We start from the raw sequence: 16,969 nt of genomic DNA, 5'->3' as shown, positions 1-16,969 counted from the left end.
GGTAACTGAGGCACAGAGAAGTTAAGTGACTTGCCCAAATTCACACACCTGACATTTGGCAGAGCCGGGATTACAACCCATGACCTCTGACTCCTAAACCCAGGCTCTTTCCACTGAGCCACGCTAGAGTGTAAACTCATTATGGGCAGAGAATGTGTCTGCTAATACTGTTGGACTGTACTCTCCCAAAGGCTTAGTACAGTGCTCAGTGCATAGTAAGTGCTCCATATATATGATTGATTGATTGATAATATCAATATTTGATAAAATTTTTAATGCACATGGTGCATTAATTGTAATCTGGCCCAGTTATTTCGATGAGGCCATATATTATAGTCAGTGAGATCTATAAACAATAATGATTTATAGAAATGGTAACAAATTATAATCAAATGATAATGCTATTTACCCTTTACAGCTTTTTTAATCAGGAAGTCCTAATGTTACACTTAGAGGATGAAAGTTGACCTTTCAGGAAAAAATAAAAAAACCTCATAAAAAGTAATATTTCCTTGGCAAGATAAAGTCACCAAGTAAGGAGAGCTAAGAACAACTTTGAAGTATAATGTGATTCAATCCATCACTAAATCCTGTCAGTCCCATCTTCAGAGCATAGCTAAAATCCGCCCTTTCCTCTCCATCCAAACTGATACCATGTTAATACAATCACTCATCCTATTCTGCCCGGATTACCGCCTCAGCCTCCTTGCTGATCTCCCAGCCTTCTGTCTCTCCAGACTCCAGTCAATCAATCAATCAATTGTATTTATTGAGCGCTTACTGTGTGCAGATCACTGTACTAAGCGCTTGGGAAGTACAAGTTGGCAACATATAGAGACAGTCCCTACCCAACAGTGGGCTCACAGTCTAAAAGGGGGAGACAGACAACAAAACCAAACATACTAACAAAATAAAATAAATAGAATAGATATGTATAAGTAAAATGAATAAATAAATAAATAGAGTAATAAATATGTACAAACATATATACATATATACAGGTGCTGTGGGGAAGAGAAGGAGGTAAGATGGGGGGGATGGAGAGGGGGACACTCTGCTGCCCAGATAATTTTTCTACAGAAATGCTAAGGACTTGTCACCTTGCTCCTCAAACAACTCCAGTGGTTGCTCATCCACCTCCACATCAAAACAGAAACGCCTCTCTATTGACTTTAAAGCACTTCACCACCTTGCCCCCTCCTACCTCACCTCACTTCTCTCCTTCTCCAACGCAGCCCGCACACTTTGCTTCTTTAGTGCTAACCTTCCCAATGGGCCTCCATCTTGCTGACGTCTCGCCCATGTCCCACCTTTGGTCTGGAACACGCTCCCCACTCAAATCTGACAGACAATAACTCTCCCCCACTTCAAAGCCTTATTGAAAGAACATCTCCTCCAAGAGGCCTTCCCAGACTAAGCCCCATTTTCCCATATCTCCCACTCCCTTCTGTGTTGCCCTGACTTGCCCACTTGGCTCTTCCCCCCTTCCCAGCCCCACAACACTTATGTAAGTACCTGTAATTTTTATAATTTGAACTGATGTCTGTCTCCACCCCCCTCTAGATTTTAAGCTCACTGTGGGTGGGGAATGTGAGTTTATTGCTGTATTTTACTCTCCCAGCTGCTTAGTACAGTCCTCTGCACACAGTAAGTGCTCAACAAATATGACTGAATGAATGATTAAGATTGTTAGCCTCAGGTGGAACAACCTGATCACCTTCTATCCCCCCAGTGCTTAGAACAGTGCTTTGCACAAAGTAAGCACTTAAGTACCATTATTATTATTATTATTACTCTGCACCCAGTAAGCACTCAATAAATACAACTAAATGAATGTGAGTTCTGCACACTGCAAATGCTCAGTAAATACCATTGATTGATTGATGCATATTAATTAGTTTCTGTCTACCATCTCACACATTAAACTAAAAGTTCCTTGATAGCAGGGTTCACATCTTTTATTTACTTTGCATGTCCTTATTAATTAGTTTCTGTCTACCGTCTCACACATTAAACTAAAAGTTCCTTGATAGCAGGGTTCACATCTTTCATTTACTTGGCATGTCCTCTAAACACCTAGTGTAATGCTTTACATATAGTATGTGCTCATTAAACACTGATGCTTCCAAGACTGTGAGCTCAGTGTGGGCAGGAATAGGTCTGTTTGTTGTTACATTGTACTATCCCAAGCTCTTAGCACAGAGCTTTCATTCATTCATTCATTCAATCATATTTACTAAGCGCTTACTGTGTGCAGAGCACTGTACTAAGCGCTTGGGAAGTAAAAGTTGGCAACATATAGAGATGGTCCCTACCCAACAGCAGGCTCAAAGTCTAGAAGGGGGAGACAGACAACAAAACAAAACATATTAACAAAATAAAATAAATAGAATAAATATGTACAAATAAAATAGAGTAATAAATACGTACAAACATATATACATATATACAATAAGCGCTCAGTAAATATGATTGAATGAAAGAAAGACTGATTAAATGATCCACCTGTCTGTCTGTGGTACAAACTTTATCACACCTTTGTCTTTGGGGTGAAGTGATGACAGAAGTGATTTTTCCATTTGTCAATTTAGGTATCAAAGCTGTGATTTTTTTTAAGGGACTGGATGGCCACATTCTGCCATCAAGTGTCACCACCTGTGAATACAAACACTTCCTGTTGCATATCCCAGGATTGTGCTAATGTGGATAGTTGCCCTGCCCTCATGGCTGAACATCACTCCAGGAAGCATCTTGGTATTGTGACATTCAAGGAGCCTGGAGCCATCTGGTTAAGGAATTGAAAAAGCACCAAAAAGCATTGAACTGCTTTTGAGCCTTAAAAGGGTTTTAAAAATAAAAGGTGGGAGTGTTTTCAGGTAGTTTATTTTGCTCTCTTTCACGTCCTTCTACTCATGGGCAGACTACAGCCTCTGGCTTCCCGGCTGAGGGAAGATTCACTTAAGACTTAATTTTCAAAGAGTCCACAGTGAATTTTTCAACAGCTCTTGGAAGAACACTTGACCTCAGAGCAGGTCAATTCCAGTAGAGAGAATTTACCCTTGAGAAAACTGCAGTTGGAAGCAAATTTGACCAGTTGTAGCCTCTCAATGGAGATTGTAGAGAGTCTGGGATGGTTTTCAGTCCCTGGAGGGTGGAAGAAGAAATAGGTTTTGAAAACCTTTGATTGCACATGGACCTCTGCTGGATACAGCTTTGCTGCTGCTGCTGCTGCAGTGACATTTGTTTAGCTCTTACTAAGTGTCAAACACTATTCTAAGTGTTGGGATAGGTACAAATTAATAAGACTTTACACAGTCCCTGTCCCACATGAGGCTCACTGGCTAGGTAGGAGGAGGAAAATGTATTGAATCCCCATTTTACAGATGAAGAAACTGAGGAATGGTTAAGTGACTCGTCACAAAGCAGGGAAATGGCAGAGCTGAGATAAGAACCTAAGTCTTGCTGAAGGGGAATTCAGCAGATTTGCTCACTATAAAGACCTATAAGCTGTGGCTATTCCTTGAGCTGGTGGAAAGAGACTTAGAAGACCAGTTGGGAGGATTAGGAGAGTCAGAGTTAGCACAAAAATTGCGGTTCTGAAAAGAGGGCTAACAGCAGTAAAGGAGTGGGAAAGATATTCTTAGTAGATCAATGGCCCTGGGATGTTACCTGCATCTTTAGGCCTTGAGGGCTGTCTGGGCCAGTGGATGATAATATTCAAATCATTTTTGTATGTTTTGTTATGGTATTTGTTACACGCTTACTATGTGCCAGGAACTGTTCTAAACACTAGGGTAGATACAAGCTGGTCAGTTTGGACACAGTCCATGTCCCACATGGGCTTACAGTCTTAATTCCCATTTTTTCAGGTAGAGAAACAGAGGCCCAGAGAGGTTAAATGATCTGGTTAAGCTCTTTCTAAGTGTCAGGCATTTTCACTAAGCACTGAGGAAGATATGAGACAATCAGAGTGGATACAGTCCCTGTCCCTCTTGGGGCTCACAGTCTAAGGAGGAGGGAGTAAGATTCAATCCCCATTTTGCAGATGAGGAAACTGAGGCACAGAGGAGTGAAGTGACTTACCCAAGGTCACGTAGTAGACAAGTGGCAGAGCTGGGATTAGAACTCAGATCCTCTGACTCCCAGGGCTGTGCTCTATCCGCTGGGCCCCACTGCTTCTCATCTTGGGCCCCTGACTGCTGCTGGCCTATACTAAGGAGTCTTCAGCATGGCTCAGTGGAAAGAGCCCGGGCTTTGGAGTCAGAGGTCAAGGGTTCAAATCCCAGCTCCGCCAATTGTCAGCTGTGTGACTTTGGGCAAGTCACTCAACTTCTCTGGGCCTCAGTTACCTCATCTGTAAAATGGGGATTAAGACTGTGAGCCCCCCGTGGGCTCACCTTGTAACCTCCCCAGCACTTAGAACAGTGCTTTGCACATAGTAAGCACGTAATAAATGCCATTATTATTTATTATTTATTTATTCTGCAGTAACCCCTCGTTAAACTCTGAAGCAGAAGCCTAGTGCGTGGAGCTAGTTCTTGGCAGTTCTATTATCGGGAGACTTTTGGTGTTCAGGGAGCATTTGGCAAAGTTGAAATTGAGAATCTCACCATCATTTTTCATTAGCGACATTCATGAGTGAGACCCCCTGTCTTCAGGGAACTAGGCCGTGAAACCAGGCCCTCCAGTGAGTTTGTAAACTTTTTCTTCCTTTTGTCTGAGCTGGAATTGGAGACTAGAGGTATGGTTAAGGGTAACAGGATTCCACGACTGGAAGAAAATTTTAAGTCATCATTCAGTCCTTTCCCCTCTACCAAGCCACGTGACACCTAACTACACACACTCCAACACACATGCACACACATCTGCCCCGCCTTTAATGAGCTCAGCAGAAAGTTAATTCCACCACTTTCATCTGTAAGATCTTATATTGTTTCAAGATTTGCTTTGGACAAGTTCTTCCTTAAATAACATTTTTTTAATGATATTTGTTAAGCGCTTACTATGTGTCAAGCACTGTTCTAAGCACCGGGGTAGGTACAGGTTTATCAGGTTGCATACAATACCTGTCCCACATGGGGCTCATAGTCTAAACTGGAGCAAGAATAGGAATTTAATCCCCATTTTTCAGATGAGGTAACTGAGGTGCCGATAATTTAAGTGACTTGCCTAAGGTCACACAGCAAGCAATTGGCACAGCTGGAATTAGAGCTCAGGTCCTCTGTCTCCCGGGGTCATTTTCTTTCTCTTAAGTTCTGCTACGTCTCTTAATCTCTTTTGGTGCAGTTTAAGCTTGTTTTCTCAGGTTCTGTCTTGTGCAAGAAATCAAGGGTGGCAGTATATATTTTGACCTTGTTATAAATATTTAATGTTTATCTCCCTCATTAGAGTATAATTCAGTTTCAATTCAATTCAAGGCCATCGTATTTACTGAGCGCTTACTGCATGCAGAGCACTGTACTAAGCATTTGGGAAAGTACAATACAGTAATAAAGAGAGACCATCGCTCCCCACAACGAGCTCACAGCAGCGTGGCTTAATGGCTAATCCTGGCTCCATCATTTGTCTGCTGTGCGGCCTTGGGCAAGCCATTTAACTTCTCTGTGCCTCAGTTACCTCATCTGTAAAATGGGAATTAAGACTGTGAGCTCCACGTGGGACAACCTGATTACCTTGTATCTCCCCCAGTGCTTAGAACAGTGCTTGGCACATAGTTAGCGCTTAAGAAATACCAACATTATTATTATTATTATTATTATTAGAGGGGAGGAGACAGACATCAGTACAAGTAAACAGACATCAATCCCTCGTCCCCCTCTCCATCCCCCCATCTTACCTCCTTCTCTTCCCCACAGCACCTGTATATATGTATATATGTTTGTACATATTTATTACTCTATTTATTTATTTATTTATTTTACTTGTACATATCTATTCTATTTATTTTATTTTGTTAGTATGTTTGGTTTTGTTCTCTGTCTCCCCCTTTTAGACTGTGAGCCCACTGTTGGGTAGGGACTGTCTCTATATGTTGCCAACTTGTACTTCCTGCTTAGTACAGTGCTCTGCACACAGTAAGTGCTCAATAAATATGATTGATTGATTGATTGATTGAATATAAATAAACAAAATAGCAGATATATACATAAGTGCTGTGGAGCGGGGAGAGGGAGGAAGAGCAAAGGGAGTGAGGCAGTGTGATGTGGAAGGGAATGGGAGATGAGGTCTGGGAAGGTCTGTTGGAGGAGATGTGCCTTTAGTAAGGCTTTTTAAGGCAGGGGAGAGTAATTGTCTGACAAAATGGTAAGATTAGTACCAGAGGAGCCAAGTGTGTGGGCTGGGTTGTAGAGAAGAAAGGTGACGTAGTAGGTGGCAAAGTGATGGAGAGCTTTAAAGCCAGTGGTGAGGAGCTTTTGTTTGATACGGAGGTGTATAGGCAACCACTGGAGATTTTTGAAGAGGAGGGTGACATGCCCTGAACATTTCTGTAGAAAGATAATCCAAACAGTGGAGTGAAGTATGGACTGGAGTTGGGAGAGGCAAGAAGTTGGGAGATCAGAAAGGAGGCTGATGAAGAACACTAGGCGGGATAGGATGAGTGATTGTGGTAACATGATGGCAGTTTGGATGGAGAGGAAAGGGCAGATTATAGCTGTGAATGTGAGACCAACAAGATTTGGTGACAAATTGCTGTAAGCTCCTTAAGGGCATGGAACACATCTCTCCATTATTCCATACCCTCCAAACGCTTAATACAGTACACTTGCATCTAGTGGACCCTCAAAAAATGCTACTTTTAGTACTACTACTGTTTTAGTGGTAAACCATAAAATAAGTAAATTAAGCCTGGAGAAATGTACAGCTGTTTACAGGGAGAAAACAGTTCAATATGAATGTTGTTGAAAGCCTTGAGAGGTTTTGAAGGGCCCAAGATGAGAAAAAGCCAATTTTCTTTCCATTCTTGACGTTGAAGCCGGTTAATTCTCATATGGCTTTGGATTTTAAATGAAACAAAAGCTGTACTTAACTCTCACCAATACTACCTAAGTGGAAAAATAAATAGTGAAGGCTTGGTTTTTTTTCATAGCTTCATTTGATTAAACAACTTCAAGGGGTAAAAAATAAAATTAAAAGGCAGATGTAATGAATGACAGAGGCGGAGCTGCTGTGTCTCAAAGGCTGGCCTGGATTCACTCTTGAGCTTATGGTGCTGTCAATTAATCTTGAGGTTCAAGAAGTCAGCAGGGCCTCAGAGGAACTCCAGGTCCAACTGGTATCTTATTCAATAAAAGGAAACTTAGGAGAGCATTGCCAGTAGGAGATTCAAGAGGTATGATGCATTTCCTTGATCCTACATAATCTCATTAATACAATTTAAAGGACCAGCACCGGGGCAATACTAAAAGAAAGGACTTCCTTTTTGACCATCATCTCTGTTCTAGGAGGGAGTCGGTGGATCAGAGAAAGGCTGTAATTTCTTGGGTGTGATTCTGAAGGGCTGTGGGGAAACCATTTTTATTGAGTTTCTGTAAACATGTTGAAAGCTTTCACGACCACAAACATCTAATCAGAAGGAAATGTCTTTAACTTTCCCATATCCTGTGAATCAGTGGATAAATTATAGCTATTGCAGGGATTGCACACCCTCTGTTTATGTCCCCTGTAGCCTGAGAATGGTTAGGTGGAATACAGTTAGCAGTACCCGACTGATCATCACTCTCCCCATCCCCAAAGCCCCACTAAAATCACACCTCCTCCAAGAAGCCTTTCTGATGATGATAATAATAATAATAATAATAATAATAATAATAATAATAATAATGGCATTTATTAAGCACTTAGTATGTGCAAAGCACTGTTCTAAGTGCTGGGGAGGATACAAGGTGATCAGGTTGTCCCCCATGGGGCTCTCAGTCTTAATCCCCATTTTACAGATGAAGTAACTGAGGCTCAGAGAAGTTAAGTGACTTGCCTAAAGTCACACAGCTGTCAATTGGAGAAGCAGCATGGCTCAGTGGAAAGAGCACGGGCTTTGGAGTCAGAGTTCATGGGTTCAAATCTCGGCTCTGCCACTTGTCAGCCGTGTGACTCTGGGCAAGTCACTTAACTTCTCTGGGCCTCAGTTACCTCATCTGTAAAATGGGGATTAAGATTGTGAGCCCCACATGGGACAACCTGATCACCTTGTATCCTCCCCAGCGCTTAGAACAGTGCTTGCACATAGTAAGTGCTTAACAAATGCCATCATTATTTATCATTGTTATTATTATTATTAATTGGCAGATCCGGATTTGAACCCATGACCTCTGACTCCAAAGCCCGTGCTCTTTCCACTGAGCCAACCCCTAATATCTCCATCCTAATCGCCCTCCTCTCTGGCTTGCCTATGCATTTGGGTCTGCATTCCTTAAGCACTTTGTTAGACAGTCCACCACCCCCAACTCCACAGCTCTTATATACATAATCTACTGCTTCCCCCCGCTATAATTTATTTTAGTGTCTGTCTCCCTTACTAGACTGTAAGTTCCTTGAGGGCATGAATTATGTCTATCAACTCTATTGTATTAAACTCTCCCAAGCTCTTAGTTAAGTGCTCTGCACACAGTTAGTGCCCAAGCATGGCCCAGTGGATAGAGCACGGGCCTGGGGGTCTGAAGGACCTGGGTTCTTGCCATCTCTGCCACTTATCAGCTGTGAGAACTTGAGCAAACCACTTCACTTCTCTGGGCCTCAGTTACCACATCTGTGAAATGGAGATTGAGACTGTAAGCCCATGTGGGATAGGGATAGAGAAGCAGCGTTGCTTAGTGGAAGGAGCCCGGGCTTGGAAGTCAGAGGTCTTGGGCTCTAATCCCTGCTTCGCCACTTGTCAGCTGTGTGACAATATTACTCTATTTATTTATTTATTTATTTATTTTACTTGCACATATCTATTCTATTTATTTTATTTTATTTTGTTAGTATGTTTGGTTTGTTCTCTGTCTCCCCCTTCTAGACTGTGAGCCCACTGTTGGGTAGGGACTGTTTCTATATGTTGCCAACTCGTACTTCCCAAGTGCTTAGTACAGTGCTCTGCACACAGTAAGTGCTCAATAAATATGATTGATTGATTGATTGACTTTGGGCAAGTCACTTAACTTCTCTATGCTTCAGTTATCTCATCTGTGAAATGGGGATTAAGATTGTGAGCCCCACGTGGGACAACCTGATAATCTTGTATCTACCCCAGTGCTTAGAACAGTGCTTGGCACATAGTAAGTGCTTAACAAATACCATTATTATTATTATTATAGGGACTGTGGCCAACCTGGTTAGCTTGTATCTACCCCATTACTTAGTACAGTGCCTGGCACATAGTAAGCGCTTAACAGATAGCATAAAGTAAATAAATAAATACTATTCATTGATTGATTGATTCCTCTCTACTTGCTACAATAATAATGATAATTATGGTATTTGTTAAGTGCTTGCTATGTGCCAAGCACTGTTCTAAGTGCTGCCAAATCTACAAGGCAATCAGGTTGGACATGGTCCCTGTCCCACATGGGACTCACAGTCTCAATCCCCATTTTAAGGGCACAGAGAAGTGAAGTGACTTGCCCAATGTCACATAGCAGACAAGTTGCAGAGCCGGGATTAGAACCCACAACTTGTGACTCCCAAACCCATGTTCTACCCAGCTGGCCAAGCTGCTTCTCTGGGAAGAAGCAGGGGAGAGGATGGGAGGGTCCAGTTTCCAGTAGGCAGGATGAGGAGAAGAAATCGGATCCTGGCAGTGGGATGCCCTGACCTAGTCTAATGAGTCTTCCACCACTCAACTCTCCATTTGTTCTACCAGCTCTCATTTCTGGTTTATGCAGAAATAGAAAGAGTCAGGAAAGGAAATCCTTTTTCCTCTATTAAAAAAAAATTCGTGTTATATTCCTTCCATTCATTTGCACAGTGATTTTCATTTACAATTTCTCTCCTTTAATTTTCTTTGAAAACATTTGATCTTTGGTGAGTCTAATCTCCCTCTCTAGAATGTCCACCTCTGAGGTATCTAGAGAGGCTGGCAGAAATATTAGACTGGATGTGAATGTAGGACAACAGTCCCAAATATGTCATGACAGTTGGTAATTCAGAACACTTGGAATGAATCCAGAGTGCCAGGATGCCCAGCCAATATCTTCAGAGGAACAGAAGGTGGCCATTTGTTGAAGGGGAGCCTACCAGTTTCTCAGCTGCCTCCTGAGAAGTGTTTAAGAAACTCTGAGAAGCTATGGGGATTCTTTTGGGCCCCTTTGGGATCGTTTAGCAACATCCTTCAGTAATTTTCTAGTTCAAACAATGGCATTCATTGAGGATTTACCACAATGTACTAAACGCTTGGGGACAGTAAGTACAATAGAATTGGTAGACACGACCCTGGTCCTCGAGGACCTTTCAATCTAGTGGGGGAGACAGGCATGTAAATAAATTATAGTTAGGGGAAGCAGCAGAGTACAAGGATATGAAAATAAGTGCTGTAGAAGTGGCAGTGTGGGGTGGGTGTGAAACTGCTTGAACGGGAGCATACCATGTAAGTCAATCAATTGTATTTATTGAGCACCATCTGTGTGCAGAGCTCTGTACTAAGTGTTTTGGAGAGTACAATGCAACAGTAAACAGATACATTCCCAGCCCACATTTACAGAACTTACAGTATAGAGGAGGGCAAACAAGGTATAAAATTAAGAGGTTAATCAGGGAAAGCTTCTTGGAGGAAGTGTGATTTTAATAGGGCTTTGAAGAGGGGAAGAGTGATGGCCTATTAGATATGAAGAGAGAGATTCTAAGCCAGGGAAGATAGGGGGTCAGTGGTGAGAGAGACTAGATCGACAGACAGTGAGAAGGCTAGAATTAGAGGAGCAGAGTGTGTGGTCTGGATTGAACTGAGAATGTGAGCACGGCTACCGAAGTAGCCCACTTGTTCCCACAGAAAGCCTCGGGTTCCTAGAGGACCTAACTCCCTATTTATTTAGGCCACTGGAAGCCAAAAATTGGAGAAAGAGATGGTGCCATTTGGTCCTTGTCATTGGGTACTAAGAGCTGGGACTCTCCATGCAGGAAATCCATTGGTGAATGTTTGTATTTCCAGCCTTCCTCTCATCAGATTGAAAGCTAGCCAAGAGCAGGGATGTATTCTGACTGTGTTCCTCCTCTTCCTCATTTCATTATTCTCCTCAACACATCTTCATCTGCTAAAGATGGGACCCTTCAATGAACATATCCTTACACTATTTCCCCTATCTGTAATTTATTATAATGTCTACCTCCTTTGTGGCCTGAAAGATACTTGTGTGCAGGGATCTACTAACTCTACTGCATTGTACTTTCCCAAGCATGTAGTGCAGTGTACTAAGCGCTTGGGAAGTACACACTGACAACATAAAGAGACGGTCCCTACCCAACAACGGGATCACAGTCTAGAAGGGAGCTGAATAACCTTAACGTATGGAACCCTGGGGAGGTGTCCTGGATCTCAAAGATACTATCATAATCAAGAAAACTGAAGGATTGGACTGAAACCATTAGTGAAGCATCTCACTACTCTCATTGCTCATTTGTAAATGTACTCTCTCAAGTGCTTAGTAAAGTGCTCTGTACACAGCAGAGAAGTAGTATTGCCCAGTGGATAGAGCATGGGCCAGGAATTCAGAAGGACCTGAGTTCTAATCCCAGTTTTGCCACTTGTCTGCTGTGGGACCTTGGGTAAATCACTTCACTTATCTATACCTCAGTTCCTTCATCTGTCAAATGGGGCTTAAGATGGTAAGCCAGGCTGTTTCACCAAGACCTCTCCGTGGGTTGCACAAAACTTACAAAAGTATTTGATCCCAGCTGTAGATCTGAACCCTGTAAACCAATCAGTAAATTTGGGTGCTCTAATCCTGGTTCTGCCACTTGCCTTCCTTGTGACCTTTGAGTGAGTCATTTAATTTCTCTGAGCTTCAGATTCCTCGTTTTTTTAAATGCAATTTGTTGAACACTTACTATGTGTAGGCACTGTACTAAAAGTGCCAGGGTAGATACAAGCTAATCAGGTTGGACACATTCCCTATCCCACACAGGGGTCATGGTATTAATCCCCATTTTACAGATGAGGTAACTGAGGCACAGAGAAGTGAAGTGACTTACCCAAGATCAAACAACATTGGTGGTATTGGCATTAGAACTCAGGTCCTTCTGGCTCCCAGGCTAGGCTCTATCCACTAGGCCAAGCTTTTTCTTCCTCATCTGTGAAATGACTGTGAGGCCCATGTGGGACAGGGACTGGATTGGACCCAAATATCATATATCTACCCCAGAAGTTAGAACAATGCTTGGCACATAGTAAGTTTTTAATAATTACCACAATTCTTATTCTTATTTTCATTCTTATTAACTGTCCTTCCCATTTTGACCAGTATTGAACAATCACGCCAAGAGACGGGATGAACAGTAAGCATCAACAACCTAAAGGGAAACAACACTGGCTCTGTGTGCCACCTTTCCCATTTTAATTACGCTTTTTTTTCCCACAGCCTGATTCCTTGTAATTCCAGTCTCGTGTCTTTAAAGCTTTGAGTTTTACAGTCTCAGACTCATTTGCAGGACTAGGTAGGGGTGAACCACAGTAGCTGACTGATCTCTTTGAGGGTGGTGGTGTTAAACTCAGAAGTGAGAGCATTTTCCTTTTTTAATCCGAGAGAAGCAGGATTTCCTTGTGGAAAGAGCATGGAAAGTCCTGGGTTCTAACCTTGGCTTCGCCATTTGCCTGCTGTGTGACCTCAGGTGAGTCTCTTAATTTCTCTTTGCCCCAGTTTCCTTGTTTGGAAAATGGAGATAAAATGCCTGTTTTCCCTCCTCTTAGACTGCAAGCCCGTGTGGGGAAAGGACTAAGTCCAACCTGATGATCTTGTACCTACCCAGTGCTAGGCACCTAGAAAGTACTCAGTAAATACTATCATTATCAGAGACAGCGGCTTCACGTTTAAGATGGAGAAATTACTCCTGGGCTTCACGTTTAAGATGGAGAAATTACTCCTGGACTCCCCGAGTTTCAGTTTTGCCACAGATCTAGAAGAGAAGCAGAAATCATAGCTGGAAATGGCTTCCAGGCCACTTACCTAGAGGTGCAGAAGGAAATGTGTGTGTTTAGCACATCGTAATTTAAATAGTAGTAAATACCAAGCAAAGGGAAACATGTTCAGGCAAGGGATTTCAATGGCTAATCAAGGAGAGCTGCCTCTTTATTTTCTCCTTTCCGTTCTGAAAAAAGGACACACTTCGAAGCCAGTCTTTCAATTCCTTGGCAAAGACCCTGCCTCTTCTCTGAAAAGCCTGACATGGGCACCTTTTCATGCAAACAACTCAGGGGACTGCTGGAACTAAGCCAGCCATTTTGATAAATTAGAGCCACATTCACATGTTCCTGGGTCTCAGAAAAATGCAGCAGGGAAAGCCAAGAATAAAAGGACGAAAATAGCCTTAAAACAAAAGTGAAAACAAAAATCAATAGGAGCAGAAGAATGATAAGCTAGAAAGCTGGCCCTTCTCCTTTAAATGGGGGGAAATTTGCTTCAGATTGCTATCTTTGAATTTGGGTCAGGATTCAGCTCCCACCTCTGCTCTGTAATTAAGGAGAACCATTGTTAGTTTTCCAGGAACAGGAGTCCCTGCTCCATGGGGATACCTTGATTGCCTGTTGGCTGGAGGAGGTAATCTCTCTTTCTGATTGGGATTTCTTTAGATTCTCTTGAGAGTCTGGAACCCTATTCCCGTAATTCAAGGATTGTCTCATTTGGTAGAAGACTTTCTCTTGGGACGTGAACTGTCGCAAGTATAAAGTTTAGATTTCCCAAGTCTGGCCTCTTCAGTTTCATCCTCCTTTAAGAGAAATGAAGCAGTGCGCTACACCCCTGGGAGTCAGATGGGCCTGGGTTCTAATTCCTGCTCTTCCACTTTCATTCAATCCTATTTATTAAGCACTTACTGTGGACAGAGTACTTTACTAAGTACTTGGAAAGTACAATACAGCTATAAGCACTTGACTCTTGCGTGACCTTGGGCAAGTCACTTAACTTCTCTGTGCCTCAGTCACCTCATCTGTAAAAAGGGGATTAAAACTGGGCGCCCCATGTGGGACATGGACTGTGTCCAACCTGATTAGTTTGTATCTATCCCGGTGCTTAGCTCAGTGCCTCATACATAGTAAGCACTTAAATGAATACAATTTTTAAAAATCAAGTGACAGTTCAAAGGAGTTTTACTTCCACTTTGGTTCTCCCAGAATTTCTCCTTTTTACAAGTTAATTTTTTGGACACAGTCCCTGTCCCATATGGAACTCATAGTCTAAGTAGGAGGGAGGACAGGAGAACTGAGGTACAGAGAAGGTAAGTGACTTGCCCAAGATCACACAGCAGACAAGTGGCAGAGTGGGGATTAGAACTCAGGTCCTTCCGACTCCCAGGCCCATGGTCTATCCACTAGGCCATAGTACCACCCACACCATGACACATCATTTGCAGAAGCAGCATGGCTCAATGGAAAGAACACAGACTTGGGAGTCAGAGATCATGGGTTCGAATCCCAGCTCCACCACCTGTCAGCTGTGTGAACTTGGGCAAGCCACTGAACTTCTCTGTGCCTCAGTTCCCTCATCTGTAAAATGGGGATGAAAACTGTGAGCCCCACGTGGGACAACCTGATCACCTTGTATCCCCCAAGCACTTTGAACAGTGCTTTGCACATAGTAAGCACTTAACAAATACCATCATCATTATTATTATTATTATTATTTGAGATACTGCCTTAAAGTGCTTCAATAAACTGTTGAGCAGCTGTTTGGCTGTCCTTCTTCTAGACTGTGAGCCCAAGAGAGATGAGGAATGTGTCTGACCTGTTTATCTTGCACTTAACAAAACGCACCATTATTACCTCTTTTCTTTTGTTCCAGCACAGGTGCTTTGAGACTGCATTCAAAGTTGCCTCTAAGTGTGATATTGTCATACCATTTGAATGAACTTAGTACTGTACCTAGGTGGTGTTAAAGAAACATGCTCTGGAAGTCAGACGTTTATTAAGATCCAAAGATCATTCCTTAAGGGCAGCTTTAGAATAGGGGAGCCTTTATCGGATCCTTTCCCCATTACCAGTACGAGGCAGAGCTCCTACTTCCACAGGAGAGAGCTGGAGCCGGTGGGAAGCAGGCTGGGTGATTCCAGGTCCTCCGCTGATTTTGAGGGGCACTTATGTATACATCCTAAGGACCTCATTACCTAAGCACTCACCTGTAACTATACTCTTCCTAGAAGAGCAACACTGCCTAGTGAAAAGAGCACAGGCCTGGGTATCTGAAGACCTGGGTCCTTAACCCGACTCTACCCCTTGTCTGCTGTGTGACTTGGGCAAGTCATTTAGCTTCTCTGTGCCTCAGTTTCCTCATCTGTAATATAGGGATCCAATACCTGTTCTCCCTCCTTTTTAGACTGTAAGTCCTCTGTGGGGCAGGGATTGTGCCCAACCTGATTAACTTGTGCATACCCCAGCACTTAGAACAGTGTTTGACATATAGAAAGCACTAAATGAACACCATTATTGTTGTCATTACTATTATCACCAACAGAAAAAGCAGAACTCTATATTATGTCCAGTCTTGTTCCCTGCAGTAACACATCAGGAGCCTTGGACTGATTTATATTTTCAATTCACAGAAGCTTCCTGTGGTAGTGGGCTGAGTATGTTTACCACCTACTGTGTGAAAAAAGTTTTTTCTTGGGTTTACTTCGATCTTACCACCTTCAGTCTTCAGGATCTCCTTGCCCTAGAGGTGTGGGATTTGGTAAAAAGCAATTCTGCGTTCCACCTTGTCTGCACCCTTCGTGATTTCACTACTGAAGAATTCCAAGCTTTTCATCTCTCCATCAATTCAATGCATCCTTAACACCTTGGTTGCCTGTTTCTAAACTAACCAATCCATCAACCAACAACAATATTTATCAATTGATCAATCTATCAATTGTATTCACTGAGCACTTACTATGAGCAGAGCGCTGTCTGAAGTGCTTGTTGTTGTCTTATTCTGTCGAGCCGTGTCCAATCCATAGTGATGCCATAGACACTTCTCTTCCCAAACACCCCACTTTCATCTGCAATCATTCTGGGAGTGGATCCATAGAGCTTCCTTGGTAAAAATACAAAGTGGTTGGAGAGTACAACACAACAGAGTTGGAAGACATGTTCCCTGGTCACAATGAGCTTTCAATCTAGAGGGGGAGACAAATACTAATATAAAGAAATAAATTATGGAAAGTACATAAATGCCATTTGGCTGAGGGAGGGGTGAATAAAGGCTGCAAATCCAAGTGCAAAGGTGCTGCCGAAGAGAGTGGGAGAAGAGGAATTGAGATTCTAGTTGGGGAAAGTCTCCTGGAGGAGATGCGCTTTTCATAAGGTTTTTAAAGTGGGGAGAGTGATTATCTATCAGATATGAAGAGGGAGGGAGGTCTAGGCCAGAGTCAGGACAGCAGTGAGGTAAGGTAGGAGGGGGAAAGGTGATTGAATGTTTTAAAGTCTATGATAAGGAGTTTCTCTTTGATGAGGAGGTAGATGGGCAACCACTGGAGGTTCTTGAGGATTGGGGTAACGTGGACTGAGCGGTTTTGTAGAAAAATGATTTGGCCAGGCAAGAGAGATCCAGACTGGAGTGGGGAGAGACTGGAGGTAAGGGAGCTCAGCTAGGAGGCCGATGCAGTAATCAAGGTAGGATTGGATAAGTGAGTGCTTACTCTCTGCTGAACTCTGTACCAGCCTCTCGTGAGAATACAGTAGTATTAGTAGATCTGATCCCTGCCCTCAACATGGTACAACTAGAACTACAGCCAGTATTCTTCATGCAACTAGCCAAAACTGTCAAAACTATGCCTTTGCTTTCAGCAGAGTAGGTGGTTTCATTCTATCTCTGCA

The sequence above is a fragment of the Tachyglossus aculeatus genome, chromosome 21 (genome assembly GCF_015852505.1).
Source record: "Tachyglossus aculeatus isolate mTacAcu1 chromosome 21, mTacAcu1.pri, whole genome shotgun sequence".
Taxonomy (NCBI): Eukaryota; Metazoa; Chordata; class Mammalia; order Monotremata; family Tachyglossidae; genus Tachyglossus; species Tachyglossus aculeatus.
Note: the sequence above shows the minus strand (reverse complement) of the source record.